We start from the raw sequence: 18,683 nt of genomic DNA, 5'->3' as shown, positions 1-18,683 counted from the left end.
CTGTGTCGCTCGGCACTTAGCGCGCGGGCGGCTGTTTACCCTCGGGGTAGAGCTCCTTCTCAATATCACACCCTTCTTAAAAGTGGGAAAATCAAACAGTGAAGAGACGGGCAGCGTGATTTAGTTCTGACAGCCGCCTGCTTTGCTGACGTATGTAATCTGCCTGTTCTTTCCAGGTCCGCGGTTGTCCAAGTGTGGCCCCCGGGCCAGCAGCACCAACACCCCCCGAGAAGTGGTGGGAAATACAAACCCTGGGCCCCCTCCCCCCGACCTGCTGAAGCAGAAACTCTGGGCGGGTCCGGCCCCTGCAGTGTCCCAAGCCCACTGCCCCAAGCCCACTGCCCCGTGACGCTGGTGCCCGGCTCACCGAGGCCACCTCTGCTCTGAGGACGTGACTTGGTCACCGTGTGGGAGGGGGCGAGGCCCCAGGGGAGGACGCCAGCACTCACATCATGGCGAAGTTTCCCGAGGATGGTGGGGAACACAGCCAGGGGCGCTTCTGTCCCCGCAAAGCCCACCTTACTGATGCCCGAGCCGTAGTCACAGATGAGAGGCACGTTCATCGTGCCGCACGTGAGACCTGGATGGGGAGGCAGGGGAGACGGTGCTGAGCGGCCGGGCTCTCAGGTGGCCGTCTGTCTACACGTGGCTGCCCTGGAGAAGGCAGAAGGCTGCCGTGGGTGAAGGCTTTTTCCCGTGTCTGGTGTGGCCCGTGACTTGCTTCACTGGGGTCCCCTGAAGCAGCCCCTCTCCCGTTCCCCCAGGCAGGGGCTCTGGGCGGGGACCCCGGGAGGCACAGCGGCCCTGACGGTCTCCGTGCTGGTGTCATGGCCAGGCCCCCCACCCCAGCCCCAGCGCCGCCTCTCCTGGGAGCCCTCACAGGCTTCCCGGCCCCAGGTTGAAACCAGCCCCTCCCTCCACTGGACTTCTAGACAATTTCTTCCACATCTTTGCAAGTTCAGAAAACACGAAAAAGTATGAAGAAGAAAAACCACAACCCCGCCGTGGTCTGACCACCTACCACTGCCCTAGTATATATATATGTATATATGTATTTTTATATCCTTTTTCTCTTTTTGATAGAAGTACTGGGGATTGAAACCAGGGCCCCGCGCACGCCAAGCAGGCGCTCCATCCCTGAGCGACACCCACCTCTGCCCTGTTATATTTTGATACTTGTTTCAAATTATTTCCATGCATGGTTTTTTAAAAATGAATTACCCTCAAAATAAATGAATCCATTTTCTCTTTTGAATACTGCATTTTAACTAAGCTTTTACCATGATAAATGTTTTCTTCACTTTAAAGGTGATTTTAATTCTTTTTTCAGATAGGGAAAGACTGTGTGTTCATTCGAGAAAATAGAGAAAACCGTGAGGGAGAGGAGGGCCCTCCCCAAACCCCACCAGCCACAGGCAACCCTTGTGGGTAGTGGTATTTGAGGGGAGGGTGTAGCTCAGTGGTAGAGCGTGCGCTTGGCTTGCGTGAGGTCCTGGGCTCAGTCCCCAGTCCCTCCATTAAAGTATGTAAATAAAACCTTTTCCGTCCTCCACAAAAAGAGGTTAAAAAATGAAAATGTGAAATTGTAAAAAAAAATTTAAAAATAAAAAGCTCAAAAAAAAAAAGAATAATTGAAAAAAATAGCAGACATTTACCCTTCCAGCTGTTACAATCAACACAGGGGTCACTGGGGTCCCTTTCTGTCTGGCGCCCTGAAAACTGCCACACATGGTACAATTCCAGTGGCGTGCAGTCTCGTCGTGTGTCTATCATGTGCGTGCATATAAAATATTATATAGAGACGCACCCTTTTCTGAGCGTTTAAACTTCCCCCGGACGTCGCCCTCACGGGGAGGCGCTTTGCGCGGCCGCAGGGCCCCGCCACGCGGGGCTGCCGGTCCCTTTAACTGTCCTCTAGTGTGAAGACTTAGCCCCAGGCTTTGCGGGCTTTGTGAATAACCTTGTGATGACCCGCCTCACTCCGTCCTGAATTCTGGTCTGGCTGTCAATCCCACATGTCCTTTGAATGACCAGTTGGAAGACCAGGACGGTTTAAAGGCTCATAAACAGTTTGCCAAATCGCTTTCCAGAGATGTCGGCAGATGGGCCGCTGCCGCGTCCAGGCCCCTTCCCTGCTGCGCTCTGCAGCTCGCATCTGCCCCAGTCTCCCCAGCGGGCCACCACCTGCCCCCAGCAGGGTCCGCATCTCCCCGCCAGCACCCTGTCCCCACCGCCAGGGCCCAGCTAGTGCCTGTTGAGTTGCTTTGGAATCTGATCAGTCCTTTAAGGGGGACTTCTGGCATTTTTGTGGGTGTCCTGCTTGTCTGTGGGTGGGTGGCGTGTCTTCAGCCACGTGTAGCTTCTCAAAGGCAGGGCACCGAGGCAGCTGGCTGTGCCGCAGGAAGGTCTCAGACGGACAGGGCACCTCACGGTGCAGGAAGCAGCCGCCCCAACTTGCTCGCCGGTGTCTTGCGGAGGTGAGATCGCGTGGCAAGTACCATCGCCATCATTGCTACATGTTATGAGGATGATAAACCTTGCTGGGCAAGGGATTTGCCCCGGTCTCCCTGCCGGCCAAGGGCAGCCCTGGGAGGGGGTCGGAATCCACGCTCCTCCTCCCACAGCTCAGTGCATCTGCAGTGCGGAAGTTAATTAATTCTGGGGCTGGCCCAGCGGGTTTTGTTCTCCCCTTGTTACAATAGCGTTTGAACTCAGAGTGACTACAATGTGGTTTTTCCTCTTTTTTTTTTTTTAATCATCTGAGGCTTCTGTTTCCATGGCTTTAGCAAAAGGAGGGAAACTGGGGCGTGAGTAACTGCCCGGCTGTCTCTGAGCCCGAGCATTTTCATCTGGGATGTCTTGAGTGGAATGTAACTGGTTCAGATGGGGGTGTGGGATTTGCCTCCCATGGGCCGACTCCCTGGGCTTGCCGGCCGCTGGAAAACGGGGCAGGGCTGCTGGACCCAGGGCGGAACATTCCACAAAGGGCTGCTTCCCTGCTTTATTCAGGTCCTTATGGGGCTGGGCCTCACCTGTGAACCTTAGACACTCAGTATCAGAGGAGGGTGCAGGGATAAGCTGGGAGCTCAGGACTGGCAGATACTAGCTACTGTACGTGAGAGACGAAAACAGCAAGGGCTCACTGCACAGCACGTGGAGCTGTAGTCAGTACCTTGTAACGACCTATGATGAGAAAGAACATGAAAAGGAATGTACACCTAAGTGATCGCTCCGCTGCACCCCAGAAATTAGCACAACAGTGTAAACCAACTATTCTGAGATTAAATTTTTTTTTAAACTTTCAGTGCCAGCACACAGAAGCAGGAGCGTAAGGCCAGGCGTGAGGGGAATTGGAAGGGACGTTCAGCTAGCCGAGAGAAGGAACTGTTCACCCGCAGGACAGACCTGCAGAAGCAGCAGGAAGAGCGAACCTCTCCCAGAGGCCAGGGAGTGCTGGGAGAAGGTCCAGGGAGGCAGAAAGCGGGGGCACCCGCAGCCCAGGAGGCGCCTCTGCACGTCGCCGCTTCCATGTGAAGCCGCTTGAGGCACCGGCACAGGCGGCGTCTCCTTCACCGGCTGGGGCTTCCCCAGCCTCGTCCACCTCCTCTTAGAGCCTGAGTTCCCCTCTTCCCCTGCAGTCACACTGCCCGTGGGGTCCGGATGAGGTGGGCTCCGCGGTCTCTGGCCCCCGAGATGCCACGTGGCGTGGGGCAGTGCTGCCTGAACACTCGCGTACAAGTGTTTATGTGGACGCGCCTCATTCCCCCGGTAGGTGTCCGGTGGAGGGCGGCTGGTCACACGGCAGGCAGCCTCTGAGCAAATTTCCTGAGGAACTTCAGGCCGTCCTCCGCGGCGGCCGCGCATTCCATCCCTGCCGGCATCGTGCCGGGCTCCAGGTTCTCCGTGTGCTTCCCTGCGCACCTGTCATTGTCGGCCTTTCTTTAGCAGCCACCCTCGTGGGTGCGGAGTGACGCTTCTGTTGTGATTTTCATTTGTTTCCCTGTTGGCTCAGGATGTCGAGCGGCTTTTCATGTGCTTATTTGTGCATCTTACATTTTCTCTCTTCAAGTGGTCTGCCCACTTCTTAAAAAATTGAAGCACAGTCAGTCACAATGCGGCATTTTCTGGTGTACAGCACAGCGTCTCAGTCGTGCACGTGCACACGTGTATTGGTTTTCACAGTCTTTTTCATTGCAGGTTACAAGATATGGAATATAGTTCCCTGAGCTCTACAGAAGAATCGTGTTTATCTGTTTTACATGTGCTATTTCATATTTGCAAATCTCAAACTCCCGGTTTGTCCCTTTCTACCCTCTCTCCCCCTGGAACCATAAAATCATTTACTACGTCTGTGAGCCTGTTTCTGTCTTGTAGATGAGTTCATTAGTGTCTTTTTTCTTTTTTTAGATTCCACATATGAGTGATACCGTATGGTATTTTTCTTTCTCTTTCTGGCTGCTTCACTTAGAATGACGATCCCCAGGTCCATCCATGTTGCTGCAAATGGCAGTATTCCATTCTTTTTATGGCTGAGTAGTATTCCATTGTATAAACACACCATGGCTTCTTTGTCCAGTCATCGGCCATGGACATTTAAGTTGCTCCCATGTCTTGGCTACTGTATAGAGTGCTGCTGTGAGCACTGAGGTGCATGTATCTTTTCGAATTAGAGTTCCCTGTATTTACTAGTCTGCCCATATTTAATTGGGTTGTTTGCCTTTATTTTTGAGTTATAAGAGTTCTCTACAGATCCCAGACACTAGACCCTTGTCAGATGTATGATTTGCCACCATTTTTAAACACTGTTCAAAGCTTTTGATTAAGTACCATTCTCAAGGATGGCCTTTCACTCTTGCAGCAAGTAGTCACGTCCACTGACTACACTGATCTCATCCCTGCCTTTGGTCCTCACATCCTTGCCCGGGAAATTCTCTGCCTGCATCTCCTCCTCAGCTTGAGCTCCTTGAAGCCAGAGCCCGGTAGGTCTGCTGCAGGACTGAACTGGGCTGCCTGTGGCCGCTGGCCCTACTGGGACACCGAGCTGTGGCTGTAGGATGAAAATAGTCGTAGCAGCACTATGTACAACAGCCAAGACGCGGAAGCCACCTGAGTGTCCATCGACAGACGGCTGGGTAAAGACGATGTGGTATTTAAGTATAAGATGGATACTACTCAGCCATAAAAAAGAATAAAATATTGCCATTTGCAGCAACATGGATGGACCTAGAAATGATCATTCTAAGTGAAATAAGCCAGTCAGAAAAAGACAAACACCATATGACGTCACTGACATGTGGAAGCCAAAAGATGATACAAATGACTCTATGCACAAAACAGAGACAAACTCACAGACGTAGAAAAGAAATGTATGGTGACCAAGGGGAGAGGAAGAGGGGGGAGGATAAATCAGGAGTTTGGGATTAGCAGGTACAAACTACAAAAATAGATGAGCAACAAGGATTTCCTGTACAGCGCAGGGAACTCCATTCATTACCTTGTAATAACCTGTGATGGAAGACAACCTGAAAATATAAACACATGACTGAATCACTTTGCTGTACCCCTGAAACTGACACGATGTTGTAAATCGACTATGCTTCAGTGAAACCTAAATAAAATAAAACAAAGAAATCTATCTCAAAATGGTCCTTGGCGGAGGAAAATGATGTCTCTGCTGCCTCTGCAAAATTCCTACAATCTTGTCTCCTTTTTCTAATAAAACCAAATTCAATCCCACAACCGTGCATGTATGGAATACTGATTCACTCATTGCTTTGGCAAGTTCCTGGATCTCTCTACATGGAGGAAGAGAGTCCTGGGGGGCCCTCCTTCGTCCCCGTCCCCCGCTAAGCGGGATCAGGGCGGGATTCGCTCTCCTCCTGGGAAATACACAGGATTGACAGAACGTGGCTACTGTTTGTTTTCCTTAAGAAAATCACCCAGGCTCCACGCGGCAGTGTCCCAAAGGGAGACCGCCTGTGGCTGCGGGAGAGCAGGGTGGGCAGTGTTTACACTCTCCCCGTGATGAGTCCTTCCATTAGTGGGACATGACCCTGGCTGGTTTTCAATGTTTCTAATAAAAAATGGGGAGAAACACACCCCACGTGATTTAAAGGGGTTGCACTTGGATGGCCTTGAAGACAGGGCTGCAGGCTCTGAGCGAGACACTGGTCCTGCTCTCAAGGAGTTGTTCCCAGCTTAAAGGAGAAACAAATCTGTTTTATAGATCCGTTCAGTGTGAGGAGGGCTGTACAGAGGAGGCCACATGACGAGCTGGTCTTGGAAGACTTGGACGGATTCCAGACGGGGGAGCAGACATTGAAAGCCCAGAGTCCAGGCTGGGCGGGGCCGTCCCTTGAGAGGCACGTGGAGGGCGCACTCCAGATGGCCTTGGGGGTCTTCGGTTTCCCGTGCACCCACTACTGTTACACCTGCGGGGTGTCGCTGAGGCCTTAATAACCACCACTGCGAGGAGGCGACTTTCTCGAGCCAGACACGGCCCCAAGTCAAGTCACGCCTCCCCGTGGCAGCGTGGGGCTGGGGGCACCAGTCTCAGTTTCTTCTAAGGGAGCCTATTTTCCCTCTCTCAGATCTGGGCAGGACGTGGGGCCCCTGTGACCAGGAGCACGTGATGGAGATGGTGTTGTGTGAGGAGTCACGGGTCAGGAGGAACTAAGCCCCATCTCACACCGATGAGGTGTGATGAGGTGATCATTTGAAAGAGCCTAAGCTAGCTTCTGGGACAAGAGACCACGTGGGAGAGAACTAGGTGCCCCGCCAACAGCCAGCCACCTGCTGGACATGCGGCGGGGGGGGGGTGTGTGCAATTTACCCAGCAGCAGGTGGTCTGCTAGGTGGCCCCGGATGCACAGGAGAGCCCAGCAGAGACCATACCAGCTCAGACCAGAATAATCACCAGCCAACCGACTGATGACTAATAAGATAGTTGTTGCTGCAAGTCAGTAATTATTAGCATCATCGTTATGCAGCAAAGGCTGACTGATACACTCTGCTACACTGCCTCTGTATCCCAAATAAATGCCCCTTTCCATGACCTCCATGACCTGCTGTCCACGGGCTCAAAGTCACCTGCTCATGGAGGGAGAACGCAGAGAAGCTCATAGACTATTGAAAGTCACAGACCAGGGGTTGGCAAACTACAGCCCATGAGCTGAAACTGGCCCACTAGCTATTTTTGTAAATAAAGTTTTATTGAGACACAGCCATGCCCATTCCTTCATTTACTGATTCCCTCTGGCTGCTTGTTGCGCTACCATTACTGAGCTGTTGTTGAGACCAGGTGGCCACAAAGCCTGAAATATTTACTATGTGACCCCTTGTAGAAAAAGTTTGACAACCCCTAGTCTAGACTTAATTCCCTTCACACTCTGACAATAGTTCTCGAAGTGCAGCCGTCGACCAGCAGAATCACCTGTATTTGTCAGGCATGCATCCTCAGTCCTCACCCCAGATCTGAGCATCAGACACGCTGGGGGTGATGCCCAGCCGTCTTGTTTAAGAAGCGCTCCCGGCAATTCTGATCTTCCCTGTCTCAAGATCAGACAAGACAGCCAGCTCTGATTACAGACAGCTGGCACAGGAATCTGATAGGATGGTTGATTCTCCAGTTTAAAAAGCATTTTCCTTAATTCTCACTCCCAGCCATTTGAAGAGCAACAACTGCCTTGAAGCCTTGTTTTACCAGTTTAACCTGCCCTTGGCAAGATTAGAGACCAGCACAGGGTCACCCACCAAAACCCTTGCCATCCCCCAAGAGCCGTGACTGAGCAGGGGGGCGGGGGGGCTGCCTGGTGGGATGGCAGCTTAGGATAGGGTCAAACCTTCCTCCCCGGACCCCTCCAAAATAAACTCAGCCTTTACAGGAGTCATGCAAGGGGTCTGGAGTGCTGCTATGATATGAGGTCGGTCAGAACAAAACCAAGGCCTTAAATCTGAAATGAGAAAGTCTGGGCGAAATCACTGACTGGTCTTGGTTTGTCCAGAGTTTTCCCAGTTTTAACGTTGAAAGAACCACATCCTAGAAACACCCCAGTTGTGGGCAAACTGAGACAGTTGGTGCCCGCATGTGTGGGATTTAAAAGGCCCGGCTTTCTGGGAAAAGGTGATACAGAGCAGGTAACACCAGTGGCGTTTACTGATGGGGGAGGAGCTGAAAGGCGGGGCTCTGGGGCTCAGGGAGGGGCTGGTCAGAGGGGTACAAAGGTACTTACCATCCAGGATGCAGAAATTCTAGTTCCCACAGGACTAGGGGCCTCAGAGCCACGGGGACCACAGGGGCATCGGATCCAGCCACCGTGTTCCTGCACCCAGCACCTGCATCCTCTTGGCTGTCGGCTGTCACCTGTCACGCCCCCCACTGGCCACGAAGCCTGGCCTCCATACGAGGCATAGCCCTCGGGCTGAGACGAGCATTTGCAGTGCATCCCCTACAGCTTCTAGAAAAGCAGCCTGCAACCCGTAACGGTCAGAAATGGAGGTTCCCCAGATCCACACGCTCCCCTCCCCGGGGAGCTGCGCCCCCAGACAGAAACGGGGAAGGCGTGTTACTTGTCTGTTTTGTGCTGGTTTACGATGACGTGTGCACAAGAAGACACGTGTGAAACAGACGCACGCCTTGGAGATGACGGCTTGGTTTAGTAAAAGTTAGTAACCACCACCCTGCAAGGGGTGCCAAGCACCGGCCGACGCCTCCGAGCAGCCCCTCCCGGCCCCCCCAGGCGACCCCCGCCCCGACGTTTCTGTCAGCGCTGCTCACTTGCTCTCACTCTGACCACACCCAGATCTGTCCCTAAAGACAGTGTTGTTTGGTTTTGCCTGCTTTTGAATTTCATGTGAATGGAGTGATCGCCCTGGACGGTTCTCCTCGGAGATTTCCCCGCATCGGTGCTCGTGGCTGGGGCTCGCTTTTCACCACCATGGAGCACTCCACACTCCACCGTTTGGATATACAATCATCTGAGGCAAGGGATGTGTGTGAGTAACAGCAGACGGCTGACAAACTGTCGGGGGTGGGGATGCCCCCTTTATCTGGAGGACTCGATGAGATGTGCGGGTTGGGGTCAAAACTGAGTTCGGGGGGCCCTGAGGTGAGGCTTAGCCCTGCCGTGGGCCCCTCCCAGCACTCGACCTCTCCCCTAAGCAGATGTTGAGGTCAATTGTTTGAACAACTTGACCCGAGGGGATCTCAGCTTGTCCCCCTAGGATGCCGTGCTTCTTGGTGTGGTCCAGGGGACATCACACTTCCATACTTAGAATTCAGTATCTACGTGCACGAGTCATACGTGTCAGGCTGCAGGCTGTGGCATCGGGAGAAAGTTTCTGGCTCAGTCATTTCCGCCCAGGATCCCAGGTCCTGCCTCCCAGCAGGGGGTTGGTGCACATCTTCAAGACTCTAGATTCTGCTTCCGTTTCTTTGTGCAAAGCTGCCCAGTTTCCCATGTGCCCGGGGTGTCCCCTGGTGGCTGCTCAGCAGAATACAGTTCTCGGGGACCCGGCGCTCAGATCCAAGTTTCAGGAAGCAAGTAGTTTCACACTCTGAAGCAAAGAAAGGTTTTCTGCCTTCCAACTCGCCCCTAACACAATACATAGCAACTCGACAACATTAAAAATTTTTTCAAGCGCAATTTTTTTCCATTTTTTAATTGAAGTATAGTCAGTTTTCAATTTCTGGTGTACAGCACAATGATTCAGTCATATGTGTGCACACATATATTCCTTTTCACGTTCTTTTTCATTATAGGTCACTACAAGATGTTGAACATATCTCCCTGTGCTCTGCAGAAGAAACTTGTTTATTGTAGTCCCCTCCCCCTCTGTGGGAACAGAGGAACGAGCCTTGGGCCGGAATGGTAAACAAGTTATAAAAAGCTACAGACTCAGAGGTGAGAAGGCTGGTTAGCCAAGGACAGGGAAGAGCCCCAGAGCGGGGCAACCTAAAACAGGCACAGCCGCCTGTGTCCAAGAAGAACGTTATGAAGCAGCTGTTTCTCGTACGTTCTGCCCTGATAAGCTGTAAGGCTCGCTGGAGTCAACACGAACATGATTTACCAAAACATAAAGGGTCTTCTGACCTCGAGCCAGACGCTGCCTGTTAACCATTTCCCTTGTCATTCTTCTTTGCTGTGCAACTTAATAAAGCTTCAGAGTAGCCATCAGCTCTCTCCGCATACAGTGTGTATGTGTACACAGTATCGCGACACCAACAGTTTATCTATTTTATATATAGTAGTTAGTATCTGCAAATCTCAAACTCCCAATTTGTCCCTTCCCACTCCCTTTCCCCATAAGTTTGTTCTCTATGCCTGTGAGTCTGTTTCTGTTTTATAAATAAGTTCATTTGTGTCTCGTTTTCAGATTCCACACATGAGTGATATCACATGGTGCTTGTCTTTTTCTTTCTGGCTTACTGCACTTAGAATGACAATCTCCAGGTCCATCCATGGTGCTGCAAATGGCATTACTTCATTCTTTTTTATGGCTGAGTAGTATTCCATTGTATTAATATACCACAGCTTCTTTGTCCAGTCTTCTGTCAATGGACATTTAGTCTGTTTCCATGTCTTGGCTGTTGTAAATAGTGCTGCTATGAACATTGGGATGCAGGTGTCTTTTTGAATTAAGGTCCCCTCTGGATATATGCCCAGGAGTGAGGATTGCTGGATCCTATGGTAAGTCTATTTTTAGTTTTTTGAGGAATCTCCATACTGTTTTCCATAATGGCTGCACCAAACTACGTTCCTACCAACAGTGTAGGAGGGTTCTCTTTTAGGAGAGGCAGTTTTAATACGTTTGTACTTAACTAAAATATCTGGGTCCTGAGAGGGTACAAAGGTGCAGCCTCCATCGTGTTAGAGCTATGAGTCCGTCCAGCTCAGGGGACCACAAACTACGTGGCTGTGTTCCAATAAAGCTTTATTTACAAAAGCACACTGCCCCTATCTGTTTTTGTAAATAAAGTTTTATTAGAACATAGCCACACCCACTTGTCCCCACATTGTCTATGGTGCTTTCTCACTACAGTTGAGAGCCGAGCAGCTGGGACAGAGGTGGGAGGTGGTCTGGCCCACGAAGCCCAATGTATTTCTTAGCCTGCGTTTTCCGGAAAACGTTTGCCTACTCCTGACTGAGTGGGTTCACGGAGACGTCTGTGGCCGGTGCACTGTTGTTAGTCTGGAAAGAAGCTTCTGCTGTGGACTTGATTTTCCATCAGTTCGTTCCAAAAATTGTTGCAGACCTACTGTGTGCCAGGCATTATCGCTGGACAGAAAAGACTCCGGCTGCTTTCACACTTGGAGGGCGCCAGTCATACCAGTTACCACCATTCCCCCCCCCCCCCCCGCAAATAGCTTCTCATTTTTTTTTTCCTGCTCCCTCAAGCTCTCAGACCTCCAACAGGGAATTCCTCCCTTCCAGCAATGGTACCCTGGGTTGTGTAACTGGTGAGCAATGCAAGTGCTTGTGAATTCAAATACGTATTTGGAAGAAAATGCCTATATATTTCATTTATCAGTGGTCACAAGCAGCCCGAGGTGGCGCCTTCTCCTTAACAGAAACTTAATTGAAATGTGGACGGCCTGGGCTGTGTTCAGTTGTATCGACAGAAACCGAGGCCTCTTTCCTACGTGTTCGGCCCCGGAGCCTGCTCATGCGGGCGGGGATTCCAGACCCTTTAGAAGTAATCAGGTTCAACCCCTACCTAGAAAGAATTCTGAACAGCAGGAGGAAGAAGGTTTTTAAAACAAACATCAGGAGAAAACACAAAACCACTAATTTTCATACCTGTAAGAAATTTGAAATTGCCGAAGCATGCCTGGCTCCTGGCTCCCCCCAGCCCTGGGGGCCGCCAGCCCCTCTCACCTCTGTGTTCCCGGGGAGGAGACGTGCCACCGGCGGGCCTGGTTCTCAAAGGGGTTTGCGTTTATTCAGCAATTGTTGGTCTTGCTCAGCGACATGCCTCTTCCTGTTAAAAGAAGATGATTTCAAAAAACTTTCATTAAGCGTGAAAGCACCTCGGCCACAGCAGGGCCGCTAAAACAGAGCTGCGTGAACTCCGCAGACAGAGCAGCCACGAGCGCCCCCTCCACCCGTCCCCCACCCCGTCCACCGGGCAAAGGCCGTTCCGTACAGCCGAGCCGCCCAGTTAACCGAAGCTTCACGAACACGGCGTTTTTAAATGCAGAAGCATCTCGAGGAAATTACAAACCTCTCTGCCTGCTTAACCAGGGACACTGGGGTGTGAGGTGGCCTTGTCTTGGTGGCTGGGGGGCCACCATGATGCAGAACAATCGCACTGAGCTGTGACACAGCTGTGACCTCAGGGGCCCCGCGCGGGCATCAGTCCCACCTGCCAGGGCCCGGGGTGTCCTCTAGTTTCTGTGTCCACCTTTCTACTCTTCCTGCATCCTGGAATGAGTTCTGAAGCGTTCTTGCCTCCTCTACAGCACGGAACGTGTGTGTCACATACGTATTATTCCTTTAAAAAGTTGGGTAGAATTCACCAGTCAATCCATTTGGGTCAGGCATTTTTCTTTGCTGGGAAATTTTTAAACTAAGAATCCAATTTCTTTAATAGATTTGGTGCTATTCAGACTTTCAGTTTCCTCTTGGGGCCATTTTGGTAAATTATGTTTCATCTACATCGTCGGAGTTACGGCAGGAAGCTGACACACTGGAAAGTTTCCATTTTTTTTCCTTTCTTCCCAGGGATTTCTGTCCTCTACTCTTTTCTTGTGTCTGAAAACCATTATCTTGTGTATATTGCCCAGGTTTTAGTTGTTTCAACTCCGTTTTTTAAGAATCTCAAAGTCTTAAACTCAACCTTAAAAACAACTCAGTGTTTGGTGGTTTCGATCAATCCTTTTCCCCTTTCTTTTCCTTGTCTCGTGAGAACCACGTGAGAGGCGGGACGCGCTTCTCACAGTCAGGGGAGCGCTTGCGTCCGTGTCTGAGCCTGCCCGGCGGCCCAGGGAGCCCCGCACGTGTCTCCTCGCCCTCCAGACCTCCTTCTCCTGGAGGGCGCTTGTGTCGCAAGGCGTGATGCTGGCGGCAAACTGCCGCCCCTGGTGAGCTCAATACAGGTGTTCCTGGATCACCTGCAAGTGTGGTACCAGGACTGTTGGCGGCACCATTTCTCATTTAGCGCAGCATCTTTTAATTGCTGGAATGAGGCGGTGGGCTGGCTCTGTGCCTCTGCCAGTATCAGTTTGATTGTTGGAGCAGGACGGGGTCCTTCTGGCCCCCTCTCTGGGTCCTTGCCATGTGGATTCTGGTCGCTAATCATGATAATACTTCCAAGTCCATTAATTAAGTGTGCGAAGGACTGTGCTCACGGGGTAACGTGTGGACTTCTGCCAGGGCTGGAACAGTGCCGGGGAATCACGTCCAAGGACACCTGGGTCATTCCTCGCTAGGAAAAACAAGTCTCTGACAGTCTGGAACTAAGATCTGCCTGAGCCTGAATCCCGCCCCGGGGAGCGGTCTGGAGCCTGAGCACAGAGGCCAGCATGCCCTGGACCCGGGAGGTGGGTTTCCGCCCCACGTGGCCGGAGCTGCACTGGCAGGTGCTTCTGTCCATCGGGGTGACCCTGGCCCGTGTCTCCATTCGGCCTGTTGCCCTGTGTTCTGGGGAGGAAGTGATTCTGAACTCGGTGGGAACTGTGTGTCTGCCCTGGGGTCCCCCTGACCCCCACGTTCGGTCTGCAGCGCGTTGTGCGAATGTAGCCGCGGGCTCGACCACCCCCTGCTGAGAGACTTCTGAGTTGTTTCTCGGTTTTGGTCATTATCAGTGAGGTTGCTGTGAACATTCACGTACAAGTTTTGTGTGAACAGAAATTGTTGTTTCTCTGGGATAAAGGTCTAAGTGCCGTTGCTGGGCGTCGTACCCATCTTTTAAATTAATACTGAAAAATAAGAGCTGTGCAGAAAACATAGCCCCCCCCCCGCCTCCGCCTCCAGCCCTGAGGAGGGGCCGGGGGCTGCGGCCCCATCCCTGCTCCCTCTGGTCCGGCCCAGAGTGCAGGACATCCTCCCGCTGATGTGTCCAGACCCGCCACGTCCCTTCCCCTGCGGTCACCTTGTTGTCCACCAGATTGGAAGGAAGGCAGTGGTGCCTCTTAGTCCCAGAAACATTAGGCAGCTGGACCCACATCACAGTTCGGCCTCCCACGCCTGCAGCCACACCCGCCACATTCTTGTCCCTGTGCCACAACTCTGTCTCCAGCTCATCAAGCAGTGGGCGTTGAGAATGATCCAGGCACCAGGATGAAGGTGGAGCCAGGCGGTCGCTACAAGCCCCGAGGAGCCCAGGTCCCAGCAGGAAGGAGCAGTCAGTGCAGGGTGCGAGGCCCACGCTCTTACCTCTTCGTGGAACCCTGCCGCCAGTCAGACTGGCCACGGTTGGCGAGGCGCTCCTCTCCAGGGACCTTTACGAGTTGCTTTATCTGGCAGGTGACCTGCAGCAGCCAGCCTCCAAGATGGTGCCTCCAGCTGCTGGTGCCCTGTGTCACTCCCTCCCTCCTTGAATGGCACTGACTTGTGGAACCGATGGAATGTCACACAGGTGGGGGAGTAGGGCTTCCGAGGAGAGGCATAAAGGACACTGTGCTTCTACCGCATGTCTCTGGGACCCCCCCACTGTGGGGGCAGCTGGCTGCCATGCTCTGAGGACCCTCAAACAGCCTTGGGGTGAGGTCCACATGGGGAAGGACTGAGTCCTCCAGCCGACAGCCAGCACCAACTTGCCAAATGCACAGAGGAGGAGCTGCCTTGGGAGCAAATGCCCCAGCCCCAGTCGAGCCTTCGGATGACGCAGTCCCCAGCCAACATCTTGCCTGCAGCCCCAGGAGGGACCAGAGCCAGAAGCGCCTGGCTAAGCTGCTCCTGGACTCCCGAACCTCGGAAATTGCATGTGATAATGTTTATTGCTGGTGTCAGCTGTTCGCTTTTGCGGTAACGAGTAACACAGCAACAGATAATAGCCCTGCCCCCTAGGGGTGGTGTTATGACCGTGAATGGGTTGCCACACTTGTAGTCTAGAAAGCGCTGGTGGAAGGCTTTACAGCTGCCCCGCCTCCACCCGCTGCTTCACAACGCAGCCTTTCTAATTATTCAGCACAGGTTTACCGAGCACTGTGAGACCACGCTCTGGAGAGAGGGGGTTAAAGACACAGACTCGGGCCCCAGATGGAGTTTGAATCCCAGCTCTGCAGGGTCCTGGCCTGTGACCATGGGCAGGCCCCACGATCTGTGCCTCATTTTCCCCGCCTGTAAAATGGGGTGACGACAAGAGTGTTGGCCACCAGTGTTGCTGTGGGTCAGTTGGTATCTGTAAAGTCCTTACAACGGTGGCCCCAGGCACGGCAGTTGCTATGAGCTTCAGCTGCTGACACGTGGAGGACGGTGTTCTTGAGCTGGGGATACATCAGGGAACAAAATAATCAGAAACTTGCCCTCACTGAGCTTGTATTCTCATAGGGGAGCGAGAGAAGCAAAATAAATTGGTAACTTATACTCCGTCACTGGAGTGTCAGTTCTACGAAGAAAAATAAGGCAGAAAGTCCTGGGACGAGTGTATCAGGAAGGATTCGCTGTGAAGGTGACATCTGAGCTACAAGGTCTTTGAGGGAACCACACGGATGTCAAGGGCAAGAGGGCTCTAGGCAGAGGAAACAGCCTGTGCAAAGGCCCTGAGGTGGAAGAGCCCTGGGGCCTCAGAGGGCCAGTGAGGCAAGGGCATGGCTGTTGCTGAGTGAGTGTGGGAGAAAGTGTGAGAGGGCAGGGCTAAACTTCAGCCCTGCAAACGACCTTGGCTTTTATTCTTAGTAACAGGAAACCTTGGAAAGTTCTGAGCAGAGCAGGGACGTGCTCTGACTCACATCCCAGCAGGACACATCTGACTGTCGTGCAAAGACAGTTTGGGGCCTTGAGGCAAGAGGCAGGGAGACCCGCAAGGGGGCTACTCTTCCAAGACTCCAGCTGCAAAAGGGCGGGGGCTGAGATGTCGGAGAGTGGTCTGATCCCGGAGGCCTTCTGCAGGGAGAGCCGGCCGGACTGAGCTCCCGCTGGGTGTGGGGCAAGAGACAGGCTGTCAGGGATGATTCCATTTCTGGGTCTGAGCAGCTCCAAGTGTGGGCTTTCCATCACCTGAGAGCAAATTCCAGGGGAAGACCTGGGGATTTGCTGACGTGTGACGTTTAGGAAGCCTTCCAGACACCCACCCGAGGGAGATAAGGAAGAGGTATCTGGATACAGGGATGCGATTCAGGCCAGAGAGGCATCAGAGACAGACTTCTGGGGTTGCCAGTGCTTAGGGAAGTATTTAAGGCCCCGAGACAGGTGGGGTTACCTGGCTACCTCTCACCAGGAGCTCTCTTGCAGCACCCCGAGTTGTCCCAGTGCTCACGCTGGCCCTGCACAAACCTCCAGCCCCACCGGTACTCTGGGACAGGAACCGGCCGGTGTGGGCAGGACTGTCTGCGGGTCATCAGTGGATCACCAGGTGGGAGGCACCGAATTTCCGGAAGTCGAAGCCACCCCATCCTTGCCCCTCAGTCACTGTGGTCTTCCCATGTGACACCCAAGGTGTGCTTTTCAATCTTCCCCAGCAGATTTGGGGATCTGAGCTGGTGACGGGTGGCAGGTGGTTTGGGGGTGAGTAGGACTTGCCCTTTCCGAGAAAACAAGTGTGTGGCGTGGACGTCAGTCCTGATTTTGCAGGTTCTGCTCAACTCAATGTCTCACCCAGGCAATCTGGCTGGATCGCCGCCTGGCCTGCCTTCTCGTGATCTAACTGGCAAACACCCACGTCCAGATAAGGGAGCTCTGAGAGCTGGAGGAACGTCCTGGGGCCTCTGTCCCTCCTGGAATGGCTCACCCTGATGACAGCCAAGCCTGTCATGAGGGCAGTGCGTCTCCAGTGTGGAAGTCAGCCTTCCCCACCCCCACCTCCACCCCCGCCACCCACACCAGCCAGAATCCTTTTTCACATTCTTTTTTTTTTCTTCATGAGTTTAATGGGATTCTTTTTTTTTTCACTTGTTCTTAAAAAATTGAAATATAGTCAGTGTACAATGTGCCGATTTCTGGTGCACAGTGTCATGTTTCAGTCATACAGGTACATATATTCGTTTTCACATTCTTTCCATTACGGGTCACGACAGGATGCTGACTCTAGCTCCCTGTGCCGCACAGGAGAAACCTGGTGTTTCTCACATTCTAACCTCACCACGCACAAGGGTGGAGCTCTGGGCTCCCCTATCCCTGCGGGGAGAGGGGTGCTGGGTTCTGTCCACACACGGATGGGGTGAGTGAGGGCAGGTACACGTGGCAGAGAGCCCGGGCGCCCTGCCCTGCTGTGCTTGCCAGGTACGCTGGACACAACAGCCCAGCTCCGAGACACTCACCCAAACAAACGGAACCTGGCGAACTGAGAGGCAGATCCAAGGTTCGAACCTAGAGCTCTCCCAGGAAGTCTGAGAAACCCCTCTGACAAGAGGCAGGAAAAGAATTGTCACCCTTATTTTTAAAACAAGGACACCGAGGCACAGAGAGGGAAGTCAGCTGCTCAGAGTCGCACAGCCATGGAGCGGGAAAGCCAGGCTCTGAGCTCACAGCCACCACTCTCCAGTCTCCCTGAAATGAATCGGCCCACGGTCTGGGCGGGAACGGCGGGCTCTGCTGCGCTCAGGGCCGTCCCGGTGGTGGGACGGGTCACGGCTCTGTCCTGGTGTTCGAATACTCACGCAGCTGGTGACAGACACAGATGCTGGGGACCACCTCCAGCCCCGGCCCCTGAGCGCCAGGGGGCGGGGCGGGGCCCCAGCTCTGGGAACCCAGGGCTCTAAAGCGGAGAGCCCAGCTCTGATCCTCCAGGCTGTTCAGGGGGCTGCCTGTCTTTGTTCAACCAGTTCTATCTGGAGCAGAGGAGGCGCTGCCCTGCCCCTGCCAGGGCGCAGGCACTGGGCTCCCAGCTAGCTCCAGTCCTCAGTTTCCCCAGATGGGAGCCAATCCCAGCCCCTTCCTGCCTCCCCTGCTTCTCCGTTCACTCGCTGGGGGCAGGCGGCCAAGCTGGGATTTCGTCCTTTGGCAAACAGAGTGGATTTTCACACTCAGCCTAACAAAAGCCCCAACAGCGGGCCGACGCTGGGGGCAGCGGGAAACCGTCACCTGAGTCCCGCAGTGGGCACCCAAACCTTTGGGGCAGCACCCAAGCATCTGATCCAGCGTTCCCTGGGCACCCCTTCCACACACCGGGACCTGAGCACGTGTCCAGGCCAGGCCCCGCCAGGAGACGGAAGTCTGACCGGGGAGGCCTGGCGCAGGCCGCCTCGCTTCTCCCTGCTTTCCTCCGCCCGCTGCCGAGCAGGCCTGTGGGTGCCGTCTTTCCAGTGGCGTTTGCTCTCTCTGCGTCTGTGTCGCACTTGGTGGTTCTGGCAGTACTTGTCACTACACTTGTGACGGTGCTCTGTGGTCAGTGCCCTGCGGTGTTACTGTTGTTCACTGTTGAGACATTTTTTTTGGCAATAAAGCATTTTTTAATTAAGGTATGTGCACTGGGTTTTTCAGACATGCTACTGCACACTTGATAAGACTGCGTAACTTCTGTGTGCCCGGGAAGCCGAAAAGCTCGCGGGCCTCACTTTATCGCGGTATTTGCTCTATTGGCG

At 53.2% G+C, this 18,683-nt stretch overlaps 1 long non-coding RNA gene across 1 annotated transcript; it reads right to left on the bottom strand.

Annotated features, from left to right (window-relative positions):
- Positions 1-456: 456 nt before the first annotated feature.
- Positions 457-16,923, bottom strand: LOC141578805 (uncharacterized). The gene is made up of 3 exons (XR_012509487.1): positions 12,224-16,923; positions 11,878-11,980; positions 457-580 (listed from the first exon to the last, which is right to left on the bottom strand). It is a non-coding gene; the product is annotated as an uncharacterized LOC141578805 (long non-coding RNA).
- Positions 16,924-18,683: the final 1,760 nt, after the last annotated feature.

The sequence above is a fragment of the Camelus bactrianus genome, chromosome 10, assembly GCF_048773025.1.
Source record: "Camelus bactrianus isolate YW-2024 breed Bactrian camel chromosome 10, ASM4877302v1, whole genome shotgun sequence".
Lineage (NCBI taxonomy): Eukaryota > Metazoa > Chordata > Mammalia > Artiodactyla > Camelidae > Camelus > Camelus bactrianus.
This window is presented reverse-complemented; position numbering and strand designations above follow the sequence as displayed.